A 16726-nucleotide genomic window follows, 5' to 3' on the forward strand; every position below is an offset into this window, starting at 1 on the left:
GTCAGTCGGAGCAGCAAGATCTTGTGACTTCTGGAAGTACAACATGTCAACATCACAAAGCAGCAAGAAAAAGTGTTTGCAGATACATCAGAAATAATTTTTAATTCTTTAAAAGCAACCCTCCCCCCCGCCCACACACACACAAAAGCATGTAAAGCATCAATCAGAGGTATTCTGTTTAAAACAGAGCAGAGAATATATTGTTTAATTGACCAATACACCACAGGGACAGATGTGAAAGCTACAGAGCAGATGTGCTGAGCAACGATGCATCAGTGTGTAAAAAAAGATCAGTACTTCTGCTACTTCTGCTTTCTTCTGTATGTGTGCGTACACACTACAAGATATGGATCATGCTGAGGGGAAAAAAAAATTGTTCTGATGATCTAAACTATATGTCCAACTTGTTCAATTTAAAGTTTCTAGTCATACAACAGTTTCTGCAAAATCTGATAAAGAAACTTCCCCATCAGAGTTGTGGGGTGCCAGTCGCTAAACTGAATTAATTCTTTAAGCTTTTAAAAACTGAGGTAAATGTCTGACACATTTAATGTGTGGTTCTCCACATCGACGCAGTAGTTTTGCTCCATGCCTCTCAGTTCTGCAATGCTGCTTAAATTTCTGAAAGCTTCCATCTGTGCCGGCTCGATGACTTTGTGAACGGACAGATCGTCTTTGCAGGCCGAGATGCTTCATCATTGGAGCGTTGATCGTTGGATCAGTAATCCTTCTGGTGATCAGAACAATTCTGATGAAACAGACACTTGACTGATGTTCTGATTAGGGCCAGGGCAACGAGGTGAACCAAAGTTTAGAGTGTTTATTAAATTATCCAGTGAGAGTGTTAAACCTATATTCTATGAGAAGTTGTGCATGTGTATGTTAATGAGTAACGTGTGCTTTGCACAGCGGCTAAGGTTAATAGCAACAATTTTAGTGCAGACCTGCTGTCATGTTTCTCTTAAATTTATAATCCATTTCCAATCCCAGGACAGCTGTTTGATTGGTGCCTGTGCAGTGCGACTGAGCAGGGTCCATTTGCTCCAGTAAGCCTGCAGAATGCCAGCTGTCTCTGGACGTCCCCAGCTGCTAACTCTGCATAAAACCAGCATTAGAGAGTAAGGGAGTGGCACTGGAACAAAGTCAAAACTGAGTGGCAATCAGGAGTGGGAAACGTGCATGTGCCTGTGTGTGCACATGTGGCAGTGACAGGAATGAGAGAAAACTACAACAAAAAGGTGGAAAGTCTCGTTCACTCTGTTCAGTGTGAAGCAGTTTGATTGATTTCTTGTTGATAAAATAAAAAGTTCTGCGTGGCACTGCAGCCTGATGACTGACAAACGTCTAAAACAAACAAACAATTATGGCAACCTCTGTGCAACTGCAATAAAATATGCAAACCTTGTGTTTTCACAACAGGTAAAATCATTTTAGCAAATACACTGTTGAGAAATATGTAGCAATCCAATGAGAGGACAATCTTTAGCATGCATTTTTCAGTGTCCTGAGCTTTGCAATAGAGAACTGCAGTTTTATGACTATGTCAAACTTGAACAATATCTTATAATACTGCTACAGATGGGATTTATGATTTTATTGAAAAAAATAAATAAAAACAAGTGGAAAAGATTAAAAAAAAAAAAGTTAGGATTGTTAGGTCAGTTATTAAATTTCACCAACTGCTTCTACAGAATTGATAAGATCAATAATATGATTGTGGAGCCTTGAGCACTATTATTTGTAAATGGTTTATTTGAGGTGTTCTTACTTTTAACATTGTGTGTACGCATGGATGTATGCTTATGTTGTGCTCTGTACTACTGCAAACCAAATCTACCCTTGGGCATAGATAAAGTAACCTAACCTAACTGTCAGGAAGACGACTTGAAGGAAATTCAAGCATGACAAAAATGTGAACAGAAAAACTGTATCGTTTGGCCTTAACAGGAATCAACCCTCAGTAGAAGGGTGAAAATGTGTTTTGGTTACAATTGTTCCATATAACAAACATTTGTCTTGAAGAAGCAGTTTAATTTACTCAAACCCTGCATGTATAGGTAACAGAGCTCATTTTGAGACAAGAACGGCGCCATGAGCGCAGTCATGTGATGGCGCAAGAGGCTAATTGGCTTCATCTGAAAGGAAAACTAATTCCAAAGAAAACAGGCTCAGAGTGGCAGCCCTGAGGGTGCCGTGGCAATCCTGACAGAGAAGAAGAGGCAAAGTTTTAGTTTGTTTAAAAAAACAAAACAGATCCTAAACAGTAAGAGTACAAAAGTATGTTCTTGGACATTAAGGAGGCAGACAGTTGCAGAGAGAAGACAATGATTCATCCTCACAGATGAGATTCAAGGCCACTTGTGGGCAAGTATCTACTCTGCTGAAGCTCCCATGAAACCAGCTTTAGTGCTGCTCTTCAGCTGTATACCACTGGTCTCCACTGAAGAAAACCTATTTGAATTTAAGTAGCACTTAAATAATGATACATGTCTGTTCAACAGTCACACAGCAGGACCAATAATTTTAAGCTGCAAGAAGTAACAGAGTTATAGCTTTTTCTCTAAACAAAATACACATTTTTAAAATTCATGGCAGTAGATCACAATCAATTCAGGTTTCAGGGTTGTTTAGCGTGCTGGTCACTGACATGAACCCTCTGCAGACAGATGGTTGCAAAATAATTAAGATGATGGAACATGAGTGAAAAACACCTGTTCAGTCAGGAGTCCCCCCCTCCCCGACTCACCCCCTGGTGTATAGTTTACTTTAAACTGTAACAGTAGACAAAGATTTCAGGTCTAAAAATCTAATTAAATGTACAATACCTTAAACCTATGCTCATTACAATAAGCCTAAAGTGGTTTTGTAAATAACCACATTCAGACTAAACATATTTAATTCCTTCTACAAATGGTTTCTACTTGTGAACTGAGTCCAGGAGTCAGCTGAACTAATGGACTTGTGTACGACAGCACATGAGGAAAAGCAGAAATACTATTTGCTTGGCTGGCTGTTTTTAAACCATAAGGAGATGACCACAGTGTTTTTTCTGACTGAGCTAAACTAAATCAGCATTGTACCATCACATTTCACTGGATAATATGAACTCCCTTTTATGTTCCTTCTTTCTTTTTTTTTTGGCCTTTTTAATCTAGTTGAACCGCAATAGCTGACAATAGTTTTAGGAGTTTCTATTTGACAGGCTAAGGTCCAGGCTAGGGATTATCTCCTCCACAGCTGCCACTGCCCCCACCCCCCCTTCAAACCATGTACTCTAAAAATAATACAGCAGTTCCAGTCACAAACTCACGAGTAACTGAGCAGACATGAATAGCTTGGCTCAGTTCTGCAACAATTCTATCAGCGCATCATTTTTACATCTGCAAATTTTTTTATATCCTCAAAAAAAGAACCCAAATTGGTGAAGCACTTGTAAAGCCTTATGTTCTTCTATCTGTGTGCACTGGTGGACAAAAAAAAGGCAGGTGTTTAATTGCAAAAGTAGTGTGTGTATCAACAATGTGGAAGTCTTATAGCAAGCTAAAGATGGGTATTTTGACGTACAGTATTTGCTGCAGGTCTGCACAAAAATTCAAATGATAAATTTGAACACAATGCTGGTTCCCCACAATCAAATATAAACATCCAACAAATCAAAGACTCATTGAAACCACCATCTAAAATAGAGACTAAACTAGTTGGTCAACAACAGTTTTCATTTTGCTCAGTAGGCTGGATGGAGGTCTACTCTGGGGCCACAGCAGATACCTAAACCACTTTGAAGCGGTCTGTAACATCTACATCCTGTTCAGCCGTGTGTCCATCACAGTCTTTAGATGCACAACAAGGCATTTACCGGTAGTACTAACATTTAGAAAAATTGGCTCATTTAGGAAATAGTCAATTAGACTCCCTGATGAAGGGCTTGGAGGAAATACAAAGTTAATCACAATTAAATTTATGACAATCTTTGTGATAAACTTTATTCTGTTTTCAGTCAAGCATCCTTCAGCAAAACCGTTTTGTTTTGGCCTCAACTTGTATTTGAGCTTCCAGCAGGGGATGAAGACAGACAAGACACGTGGACAAGAAAGGAGGGGAGGGGGAACCACAAGGCACAACAGCAGCTGAACTTCTAATGTCCTCAGGAACATCTGAGGTGGGCTTGTTAACAAGTGGTCATACTTGGGTGGGCTTCTAATTAAATGCTTGGGTACTCATTTATTCATCACTGACTGCCATGAGGCAGGCAATCATGTAATTGTGCGTCAGCTCGATTTAAGATGAACCCCACAGCTAGCCAACATAAAAATGGCTCCAACTCCATCAGTGTTACAGACATTGAGCTAAATGTTGGCTCAGCAGTAGCTAAAACACATCACACAGTTTGAATGCTAACAGATGAGCAAGACACTGTTTGAAACTATGGCAGGCAAATTAATTCCTTCAAGGAGTGCACCGTTCTTATTTAATGAATAAGGAAGACCACATTTTTTTTCTCCATTTAGGATCCCACGCTATGACTGTGCCACTCAGATGAACAGAAATGAAATGGCGGTGGCACAGGATCTCCTAAAGGGCACAAACAGATTCACACTTCAACAACACACTATCTGGGACAAAGGGGGGTGACTGTGGGATTAAGTCTTTAATAAAAAGGTTGCTGAAGCATTAGTGCGCTGATTTTAAATAACCTAAAAAAGGTGTTTTGATGAATAGAAACCAATGGGAAGAAAAGGTCAAAATGTGTTTGACCTATTTTGTACCCAGCAGGGAGGTGAATGAGTGACACCCCACAAACAAACAATGTCAAAATAGATTCTCTAGCATTGTTGTTAAAAATGAGTGATTATTGCTCTATGAGTAGGATAGTTTAGAAAGCACATAACTGTGGCTACAAGTCATGTTTAACACCTACGACCTAAGAAAAGGCTGAATAAATGAACTGCAGACTGGACCTAAAAGCTCTTTTTATAGTTCAGCAGCTCTTACACAGTTTACACTTTTTACACTTGGGAAATGAAGAGAAATAACATTGTATGATAAATCTGGATAATCAAGTTACGAAGTAGACGGATGTGACAGTGATGGGACTGAAACTATACTAACGCCAGTCTTGATGCCGTCCTATTGAAAGGAAAGAACTCAGGAAAAATAAATCATCTCCTGGTTTAAATACAGCTGTCAGTGTCTCTGACACATCAGCAGGGAGACGAGGAGGGAGACCTAATTACTGTTCTGACTCCACACACTCAGAGGATAAGTACAGACGAGGAGAAAACGAAGCAGGAGCAAGGACAGAGCGACAAACAGCGAATCTAAGAGAAAGCAATACAAAACAGTAGAAAAATAGTAAACAGAAAGAAGAGAGATCGCGTTGAAGAATCAGTCATTGTGATTGGCTAAGAAAAAGCTCCCTCAGGGCAAATGACAAAATGAGGGCATTTCTTCTTCATGGCAGAAAGCTGTTTATTCTGCTCAGTTCACTGTCTTCAGTCTGCAGTAACTGGCAAGCAAAATGATTTTTGTAATAACCCATCAGTCTGCTGAAAGGGAAAATTTTATTTTTATTTATCCACAGGCTGCACAATTTCATTTTTGTACTTAATCAATTTAACACCAAAGCAGCAGCTACTCTGCCACTGTACCAGCATTTAGTAAGTTCCTTTCAGCTGCTTCCTTCTTCAGAGGTCACTACAGCGAGCGAACTTGCATGTAAGATTTGGCATTTTTGTTTTACTCCAGATGCCCTTACTGACGCAACCTGGGCTCAAACTCGCAACCTCAGGATTACAAGAACATGGCACTGACCTCTGAGCTATTTATGTTTAAGTTTGTACAGAAAATGTCACAAATTCAAAATTTCAAAGCCATCACTAGACTTTTTTTTCTATTTAAATGAACATATATCTTAGTTTTTTACATGCCATATTTTGTTTTTATGTCTTTAAAGCTTCAGTGGTTGATTTAATGAACCTCACTGTTTATTTGAGCCTAAATATTTGTGATGCTTTCCATATTTTAATGATTGACACTTTTTTTTACCTTGACTCTTACAAACTCAGACCGCTTGGTTTTATCAGCAGCAGGATCTATAAAAAGTGGAGTATAAAATGTTTCAATCTGATCTTCATCAATGATTTTTTGCAGTTAACACAAACTCAGGTAAATGAGAAACGTGAGTATCTGATACAGATATGTTAACTTTATAATGTCTTGTGTCTGAAGATGCAATAAACACTGAAAATATATCTTAGAAAAGTCCACAGACAAACCTAAGAAAAGACAATTCATCTCTCTAAAGTTATGTGAAGGGCCACAGAAATGTCCATTTGGGAATCATATTTTAACTACAATAACTCCATTAGGTCAAAGAGTTGACATTTTATACCGTTGGACTGAGCAGCCATTAAGATTGAGTTGGTAGAACCAGGAACAAATACAGGTCAGTGAACAAAACTCACTGCTCCATGTTGATTTTAAGCAGATGCTACAAATTTACGGGCACACAAACAGCACAGAAATGAAAAGGGAACAAGGTGGAAAAAGGTTATACAAACACTCTTCCTTCCATTACTTGGCCAATATTTGAACTGCAGATATTAACCAGCTACAAGAAGCACACGTTTTCAAATGGAAGCATTCTGCCAGTCAACAGGCTGGGATTTGAACCGGGGGCGACCTGCTCGCTGAGAGGCGGCAGCTCTACCAACTGTGCCACCGTGCTGCCCCTTGAAAATAAAAATATGAGAAATATCAAGAGATATGATGTGTGCGTCATAACTAACTCGATTACTACCACATCCAATTTTAGCTCAGTGTCAGTAAAACCGATTGTCAGACATTTTTTGTGCTGGCTCAGAATAGAAGTGGCAGCTATCATAAATTGAACTGACTCGACCTTTTAGCAGCAGACGATCACAAGTGATTACAAGAACAAAAGGTAGTCATACCTTTTTCTGGGTGACAAGATAACATTTGTATGAGTAAGTCTGTACAGAAGATGTGCTGGTTATAGACAAACAACTCCTGTGGACTTAGCATTAATGCCAGGATACACTGAGATGCCTTTGTGCAAAATTATACAAGCAAAATAACCATCGTTAGGATTAAAATACAGTAACCAAGTCAACATTTGCCTCACAATAAATAAGGTGCAAAAACATCTGACATGGCATCGACATGAAACTTTTTTTTATAGATCATGTTCTGCATAGATTGATAATAAATGAGTTTCACCTGGATTTTCCAAGTTATGGTCAAGCCGACTGTTGTTAACACAAGGGAGCACCACACAAAAAAATGTCTTAAATCAGCCAATATTGTAATTTTTTCCCCAAAATAAAAAAAGGCAATTCTGGTAGCCATACCTGTATATACTTAATTACCAAGTAAGAAAATGAAAATACAGCAACTGATTCTACCATCAGCTTATTGTAGCCCCCACTTTAGTTTTTATTTTAAGTGAGAATACTTTTCTACATATTTTTAGCCAAGGCCGACCTCAGCTAGGCATGGGCAAAGACCTGGTTTCAATGTATACCACGGTGTCACCGGGTCCAAACCACAATTCTTTTTGTCCTAATGTTCACACGGTTTAAATATACTTTCCTAAAACTTCAGAGACAAAGAACTATTTGTTTAAAGTTTGAAACTTATTTTCATCAATACTTGTGAAAAAAAGCAAACTTTTTTTTTTAACAACTTTGTTTAAATTTTGTCCTGAGTTCAGGGGAAAAAAATGTTAAAACTGAACTCAGAATGTTCTGTTCTCTCTCAGTTTCCTTATTTACATCTTTGTTCTAAATTTAAAACTATGAAAAATATATGAATTATCACTATACTATACCTAGCAAATCAATTCCAGTTAATATGCAATAATATTTAGGCAGCAAAAGCAACATTAATTGCATTTATGTTTTAAAATTTACCACTTAAACTCCTGGAAAAAGCAAACTCAAACTAAATGAGCTGCTGTTCTTGAACATTTAGAGTGAGTCTCTTTTTGTAAAGGTAACGCTGAATTTTTAACCACCTCAGCAGTCAAAATTACTCTAACTACTATGAAGTTAGTACTCAGTGGATGTTACTGGCCTCAGGGAGACCAAAGGCCAACCCAGTTGGTCCAACGATGTGCAAATCAAAAATGGAGGGCCAATAGACATTTTAACAATGTGGCATTTGAATCTGAACCCTGTAGCAGAATCTACGAGGCTCATTATTCAAATTTAGGTGAACAGGACCTGCGGGCGGGCTGCAGTCAGTTAGGGGTTAAACAAAATCAAATGAATCCTGACGCAGGTTTTTTGTTTTTCGTTTCGATATTGTGAAGCCATAGTATTTTTGTTCAAGGTTATTATACCGTTCAAATCTCATACCTGCCCTGGCTTAACCTCAACAATGCCCCTTCAAAACCTCTAACCACCCTTTTCATTTGAAATGAAAAAGATGGCACCTACAGTATGCTAACATGAATTCACACAGCCAGTGAGATGTTAGGCTTTTGGCAGTGAAGCAGAGTCTTGTCTGCATCAAAAGCAGCATGAAAAACATAGCAGGGATTTATTAACCTTCATCTCCACATTATATTCATCACTGCTGCTTCATAAAGAGCCAAGAAACACACAAATCTGCTGCCTACTTGAAAATAATCTTTCTGGAAAGCAAAGGGAGGAAGAAAAAAAAAATCAAATGGTGGGATTTGGATCAGGGTTTGGAACAGCATATATCAACTCATGAGTCTAAAATGAGACTTGTGGTTCCAAAATATTCAGGCCTTGCAAGGCAGCACTGACTGTCTGCTCTCTTTAAGCAACTTCGACAATTTTAAAGTGCGAGTGTTGAGGCAACTGACTTACAGCAAGCATTATCAATAATGTAACTTCAAACAAGATTAGAGCAAGATCTTAACGTGTTTCCTTAGTTATGGTAAATCATTGTACAGAAAACTATTTTTCTTTCATTTTAGCCCTAGTCATAGCCAAAGCTTGGCTGTGGAAAGTTTGTGCTGTAATGACTTAAGACTTGTCAAGTTGCTGGAGTTTGCTTTTTGGAGACACAGGAAGCTGCTGGGGGTTGGAAGAAACATCAAACAGGATGTGAAAGCAGCTAAACCATAGCATGAACATGAGCACATACAGCTGCAGGGACACACTAACGTTGGGACAGCCTAGACATAATAATTATTTTATTATAATTACACTTTTTTAAGTGTTTAAATACACTGCCTGGTCAAAAATAAAAGTCGCCACCTGGATTTAACTAAGCAAATAGGTATGAGCCTCCTATTGGATAATTACTGCATGGGCGATTATCTTTCAGCTGCAACAAGTTATTTAACTCCAACTGGTGCAACGAGTTGCTTCTCATTTCTTAAACAACCATTTTAAAGACTCATGGCGTGGTCGTGGAAAAGATGTCAGTCTGTTTTGAGAAGGGTCAAATCATTGGCATCAAGCAGAGAAAACATCTAGGGAGATTGCAGAAACTACTAAAATTGGGTTAAGAACTTATTAAAAACTGGAAGGATAGTGGGGACCCATCGTCTTCGAGGAAGAAATGTGGCCGGAAATTAAAATCCTGAATGATCGTGATCGGCGATCAATTAAACGTTTGGTGAAATCAAGTTGTAGAAAAACAGTAGCACTCAGGGCTCTGTTTAATAGTGAAAGTAAGAGCATTTCTACACGCACAATGTGAAGGGAGCTCAAGGAACTGGGACTGAACAGCTGTGTAACCTTAAGAAAACCACTAATCAATGAGGCTAACTGGAAAAAAAAAAAGGCTTCAATTTGCTAGGGAGCATAAAGATTGGACTCTGGAGCAATGGAAGAAGGTCATGTGGTCTGACGAGTCTAGATTTACCTGTTCCAGAGTGATGGGTGCATCAGGGTAAGAAGAGAGGCAGGTGAAGTGATGCACCCATCATGACTAGTGTCTAGTCATCAACGCAAGATCTTGGTGACAAATTAATGCAACACTGGATGGAAATAGATCTTGTGACATTGAAGAAGCTTATTGAAACACTGCCACAGTGAATGTATGCTGTGCTCAAAGCTAAAGGTGGTCCAATTAAATATTAGTGTGTGACCTTTGTTTTTTTTGGTGTCAACTTTTTTTTTGGCCAAGCAGTGTACTTGTAAATAGATTGATGAAATTATTTCAATCAGAATAAATTCATAGCAGTAAATAGTACTACTGTTCACATATTTTAGAACTGGGAAACATACCGACTCGTGTTTATTAACAATTTAGGACTTCTTTAAAGATTTAAAAAGGGTGACATAATAATTTTATCAAGCCAAAGCCCCAATAATTTGCACTTAGAATTTCAGATGAAATAATATCAAATAACTTATTCTACCGTGCCCATATTTCCCCTGGTTTTAGCTTTATTTAAAGAGTCCAACGTTTTTTTTTTTTTTTTAACGTTTTCAAAGTTCCTGTCTAAGCACAATTTCTGAAGAAAAGGTTGAAAGGTTTTTTGAGACCTAACAGTTCGTGGAATCGATTATAGTATCTGGTAACTGGTCGAACTCGCCTGATACCTAAACATTTTGTAGACATTTTTTCCCTTGCCTGCATTTGTAATGCTGATTGAAATGTTTGACACTTAAAAGGCCAGCAGTTTCTACACAAGTAAAATAGCACTGCCATTTTGATCTACAACTACAGAAAAAAACTGACCTCACTGCGTATCAGTTACTCTATGTATTGTTGTGTACAAGTTCAGTGTACTGTTGACAAAAATATTTCTGAAAAGATGGTTTTCATTGCTGTAGCCACTGTGATGAAAACTGCATGTGTAATCATTTCTTTAAAACCCAATGACTATGCTATTCTTAGAAACAAGGAAAACCGTCTGTTATGGGAACAAAGAAAAACCCTTCTGCCTAAAATCATCTACTCCTGCTTTGTTCACTGTGAAAAAAAAAAAGAATAGTCTCCGTAGCTTGAAAATAATAGAGTTTATGTAGCTGAAACTTTTAAACCGAAGACAAAATTTTAAAGTAGTAATACGATGAAAAGGGAACTTGGGTCATGCTACATAAACATGGTCCAATGATTTGTTAACGAGAGTTTAATTCAGTCTGCTCTAAAAGCTGTTAATCTTTATTTATTTAAAAGAGGAAATGAGAACATGTTTTTCATGCTTAGGGCATTGACCAGAATTGACTGTGGTCTACATTTGCTTGATGATTTCCCTCTAGGCCACTTTTCTCACCAATGAGAGCAAAACCAGAAAAATTAGCATTTTCTGAAAAAAAAAAAAAAAAAAAAAAAAAATGCTGTGTAAATGTTTATTGCTGAATGATATTGCTGAACGCAGCTGAATAAAACAAGCTGTAAATCTTCAACTGCTGAACTGTCACTACTTGTTTAATAAACAGTTGAAAATGTAGCCAAAAATAGTTGGCTTGTGGAAATGATAGCAAAGAGCAGGAAAAGGCTAGCAAAGAACCAGAAGTTGTGAAATATCAGCAAATAAAAACAAAACAAAAACATGTAAAATAAAAAAACAAACTCTAGATTAGAGAACTGTTGTAAGTCCAGGTTAACAGTTACATTTAGCCATAAAATCAGAAGAGCAGCACATCGTTGACCCATGAGGTCAAGTTCAGCTGTCTAGTTTGAGATTTCTGTGAAAGGGTTCCCAATTTAGAACTGTTTAAAGAAAGCAGTGACCTTTGACCCCATGACCATAAAACTCAACAAGGATCTTTGTTGACACACATGGTAAACAGCTGTGAAGTTTTACATTTATATATTAAATGGTTATCAAATTATAGTGATAGAAGGAGAAAGGTGGCCTTTGACCCATGACAATAAAATCGATCAGCATCATTGTTGGCCATTGAGGTGTCCAGGGGTGAAGTTTGACATTCTAAATAACACAGTTGCAATTAGAGCTCTAATGCACAGTATGTGCCATCTTTGGCAGTGGTATTAAGTTTTTATTCAGTATTACTGAAGGCTAAATGTTGTTTTGTTTTGTTTTTATTTGCAGACATTTCATAACTTCTGGTTCTTAGCTAGTCTTTTTAGTATTACTGAAGGTTAAATAGTACTCTCGGCTACTACAACACAAAATTTCATTCTTAATTATCTAAAATTAATGAGTTGAAGCTGAAAGAATCCTAACAGAGCAAGAAAACAGAGTGGAAATGTGGATGGAAAAAAGTACCAAAAGCTCAAATTAGCAGAAAGTTAAATGGAGCTAAAAACTTCTAAAATGAGCACAGAACAAGGTAAAAAAACAACAACAACAAACAGTTGAAATGAGCAGATAGAGGGTTAAAGAGTTAAATTAGCAGAAAAAAGTTCAAGCTAGCAGAAAAATAGCTGAACAGTAGCTAAAAGGCAAGAAAAAAGCTGAATACAACAAAGAAGCTGAAGGGTTGTAAAAAGCTAAAATTAGCAGAATGAGTTGAAAATCAACAGAGCAATAAAAACAGCTGTAAATCAAATCCATCTTTGAAGAATGAGAAACAGGACGAATGATTCTCACAGTTCAAGAACAGCTGAACAAGTCTAAAACAGCTAAACAGAAGCTGTAAAAGGCTGAATGAACACGAGTTAAAACACACACACACACACACACACAAAGGAACACAAACAACAAACAGACAAACGTCAATTGAACACTTACAATTCTCTCCCAGCTGCACAATTAATCTGTTACTATGGAAATGCAGCGGTTAAGGACAGAAACACCAAAACTTTAACTCGGATTTTACAAGAACGATTCAAGATATCAAAAAGCTGAACCAATCGGTGATAGCTGAATGTTCTTATGAATGGTCTAAAAGTTGAATGGACTTTCTAGGTGGAAGGATGATGAAGTATAGAAAAAAACCAGTAAGTTGAAGGATTTCATGTAATCCTAATGCATTTTCAATGAGAAATATTTTTGCTGAAAAAGCAGTTTTATAAAAACAAGTTTAAAAGATAAATACCAAAAGCCATAGCAGGAGTGTTCTGAACAAGTTGAACATTTTGATACCTTTATTGATGAAATGGTTTAAAAAACTACGGGATGAGTTAGAACACGGAAATTGTACCGAAGTCACTTGAATACAATCTCAGTAGTGTGGATGCTCCACAGCAACAGCATTAATGGAAAAACCTCAAAAGAATAGACTCCACCTCTGCCTCTCACTGTTCCTTTACGGAAATGAAGGTGAAATGAAGTTCAAGCCACTATAGCTGTTTGTGACATTTGTAATGGTATTTGTTTTAGAGAAAATAAATTGAAGGGTGATAATCACCCTAATAATATGTAGTGTAACTTTCTGTTGACAAATGCCATCATAGTTGGTTTTGATCATTACCAACTGTGATAAAATATTTCAGTTTTTCTAGATATACATGAAACCCAGAAAATATGTAAAGTAGTGAGTGATATGTAAACTTCAATATAAAATGTGTTAAAACCAGATTAACCAAGCCCATCTAATGAACAAGTCAAAAAATATACAGCTATATTTATACAGATATGAAAAAAAAATTGCATGCGACATGAGAAACTTCCCTTTTGGTCCTGCATTCTGGGAAATAACATTGTGAAACTAAACTTGGCTGCATTGTGCAAATGTATAAAAGGAGCCACAGAGAACAGTTGTATAGTCATGTTTTACATATGATTTTACAGTCCAGTGCTGTCAACTGCTCCAACTACTATGGTCCCCCCCGCCCCCAAAAAATAAAAAACTACAACAAATGCTTCCTTGTGTTCAGATTGAGAAAGCTTTAATCACTAAACAACAATGTGAAAACACAAAATTCAAAGCAGGATGGTCACGTTGACAGCTCTTCCAGTTACTGCTATTCAAATGTCAGATGTAGTAAAAACACAACTGTCACCCACACTTATTACATACAGTGGGGGAAAAGTATTTGATACACTCTGATTTTGCAGGTATTCCCACCTACAAACAATGAAGAGGTCTGTAATATTTATTGTAGGTAAACTTGAACTGTGAGACAGAATCTAAGAAAATCTAAGAATCCAAGAAAAAAAAAAATCCACAAAATCACATTGTATGACATTTAAATAATTCATTCATTTCATTTTGACTTCAGTGCTGCTCGTCTTCACTACAACTATAGATAGAAAGAATGACAAAATGCATCAACTAAAGAAAAAAGATGTGATGGGATTTTTTTTTTTTTAAATATATAGTAAAATAATCAGTTATTTCACCTTCTAAAGCCACTTTGCCATTGACTCCAATTGGTTCTCGTTTTATCGTTCTCAGGTGAAGGCGATTTGCCACTGTGACTTGTTTCCCTGCTCTGTGGGCGGTATCATCATTGCAATATATACTGAATACCAACGTCAGTCTCTGGTTCGAGCCACTCCACCCGTTGTGGTCATTGTCCAATAATCTGACTTCAATTTCTTTTGCTTCTTCTGGCACTGCTTGTAAGTCCAGGTGTGGCAATGCTGCACCATCATCTCCAATATCTCTCTGTAAATGAGCTAATTTCTTCTGGCGCCATCCAGCTCACACTGAATCCTAACGTCGGTCAATAAAGTTAGGAAAGTCTGTACGTCATCACTGGTCCACGGCACTATTTTTGGAGCTTCCATACCAGAAACAGCAAAAACAATGCACAATCAACACGATCAGAGGAAATGGGCTGAGCGAGTAATCCAGTGACATAGCTCCCAATGGCTGCTGTCTGCATATGTTAAAAACGTCACCTCTGAGCAGTTCGCTTGGAACCACAAACAAGGTGGTCCTATAGACAGGCTAAGTGGGGGTGGGCATCAGCAGTGGGCAGGCCCTTAACTGGTGCGATGTGGTGCTGAACCAATGAGAGCTGAGACTGTAACAAAGCACCATAACTATTTAAGAACATCACCATCCAAACCAGGCTTGACCACAAAGCTCACATTGGTCCATCTCTTGTACCAATGGCGCTGGTCAGAGATGACATCACGAGTATTGCGGGAACCGTCTAAAGTCCCAGATGTCAGGCAAACAATGCGCCAGATGGCATGAAGAATGGCCATCTCCAATACTTTTGTATTGAACAGTATTGTCTCAGCATTATACACATGCAAAGTGAGCACATTAAAAATCATTACGGCAGAACTTTTGTTTACATGAACAGGGTACTTACTACGTCACATATTGTCTACGGAGCTATTTTTAGAAACTCTGACCAGTGCCATTGGCTGGCATGTGTTAAAGAAAAGCAAAATGGTGAGTTCAAGTTGGTCCACTGTTAATATGGCTTTTAATAAAATGATCAGAGTGAGTGACACACCAGGGCAGGCTCATTTAATGTCACTTAAAATGTCCATCACATTGCTAAATCTGTGCTAACCTGTTGTAGGTACGTGCTCATGCGAGGCTGAGCAACCTTGTTTCGGTCGGTAAAAATAAACAAAATTAATATATTTTTTTAAACACAACTGATGTGCAAATGTGTAAAAATAAATAAAATAAAACAATAAAAAGGGTTCCTTGTGTGAGTGACAGTGTGAACGGTTGTCTTGTTTGTCTTTATGTGGCCCTGATACTAACACCATTTGTAATTTTCTGACCAGAATGGAAAAAAAAAGCTGCACAATTAGCATAAAAAGCAAGATAGTAAGGAGAAAGTCATCCTGTTGGGTTGGTGTAAATTTTTTTATTTTTTTAATAATTACAATAAATAAATAAAAAACACCCCACAGAGGAAGTGATCAAATTGCACAACTTCAAGATTATACTAAAGTTAGTGGGTAAGATGTAGTGGAAGAACACAGAGTTCAGCAGTAGGTGATTAGATAAATGCACTAAATGTTATGAATGTAGACATCTGGACACTTCATATTGAATGGAAATACAGGAAAGTACAAAAAACGTATTTAGTTCTGTAAAATCGCTCAAAAAAAATACTTCGGTAATACTTACTTTAAAAATCATTATGTTAGTTGTTTTTAATGTGAGCTCAGTTTCAGAATATATATCTTAATTGATATCTTAGATCCTTATTTACCGTTCTTTTTACACTTTATATTTTTGTTATTGTTGGCAGTAACTGGGACCCTGTGTACACAATTTCATTCCACCTCATGCACCACATGCAAAGTGAATGACAATAAAGAACCTTGAATCCTTGAATTTGCAACTTGTACACATGCAACACAAATTAACATAAACTAGTATCAGAATATTACTGTGGTATGTTGATGTAATGAGAGTTAATATACACCTGATAATATGTAATAAAATAATTGAGCATATATAAATAAATATAGCAATACAGTAGTCCCTCGCTACTTCGCGGTTCGTTTATCGCGGACTCGCTCCATCACGGTTTTTCAAAATAAGATTGGACATGACACACAACTGGCTGATTGATGGACGAGTCGCACGATGGGCATGGACTTTTTATTTAAAATAAATAATTTAGCTCCTGCTGCAGAGTAGTGCAGACCAGAGCTGCAGAAAAAGTTTCCTCCTGCACCTTTGTGCAGCCCATACTGCAGGATAGACTTCCTGCTGTAGCTGATCAGCTGTTCTCCATGCATGATCAGCTGTTGACCGTGCAGAGTGGGGAAGTGGGCGTGGCCAAGAGCGCTTGCAGGTGGCAAAGAGCAGAGGATGCAGGGAGCTGAAATCATGACATTCTGTGCTCTTTTAGAGCGTTTAGAAACATTGTTTAGAATATTGCAAGAGTGTGGGAAGGGTTTAAAACGCCATATTTTATATATATATATATATATATA

General features: G+C 37.6%; 1 protein-coding gene across 1 annotated transcript in view; it reads right to left on the bottom strand.

Annotated features, from left to right (window-relative positions):
* Positions 1–16726, bottom strand: part of grb2b (growth factor receptor-bound protein 2b) — a 37395-nt gene that overhangs the window by 10164 nt on the left and 10505 nt on the right. The gene's annotated exons all lie outside the window — the stretch shown is intronic.

This window comes from Nematolebias whitei, chromosome 15, assembly GCF_014905685.2.
Source record: "Nematolebias whitei isolate Nwh7 chromosome 15, NemWhi1, whole genome shotgun sequence".
Taxonomy (NCBI): domain Eukaryota; kingdom Metazoa; phylum Chordata; class Actinopteri; order Cyprinodontiformes; family Rivulidae; genus Nematolebias; species Nematolebias whitei.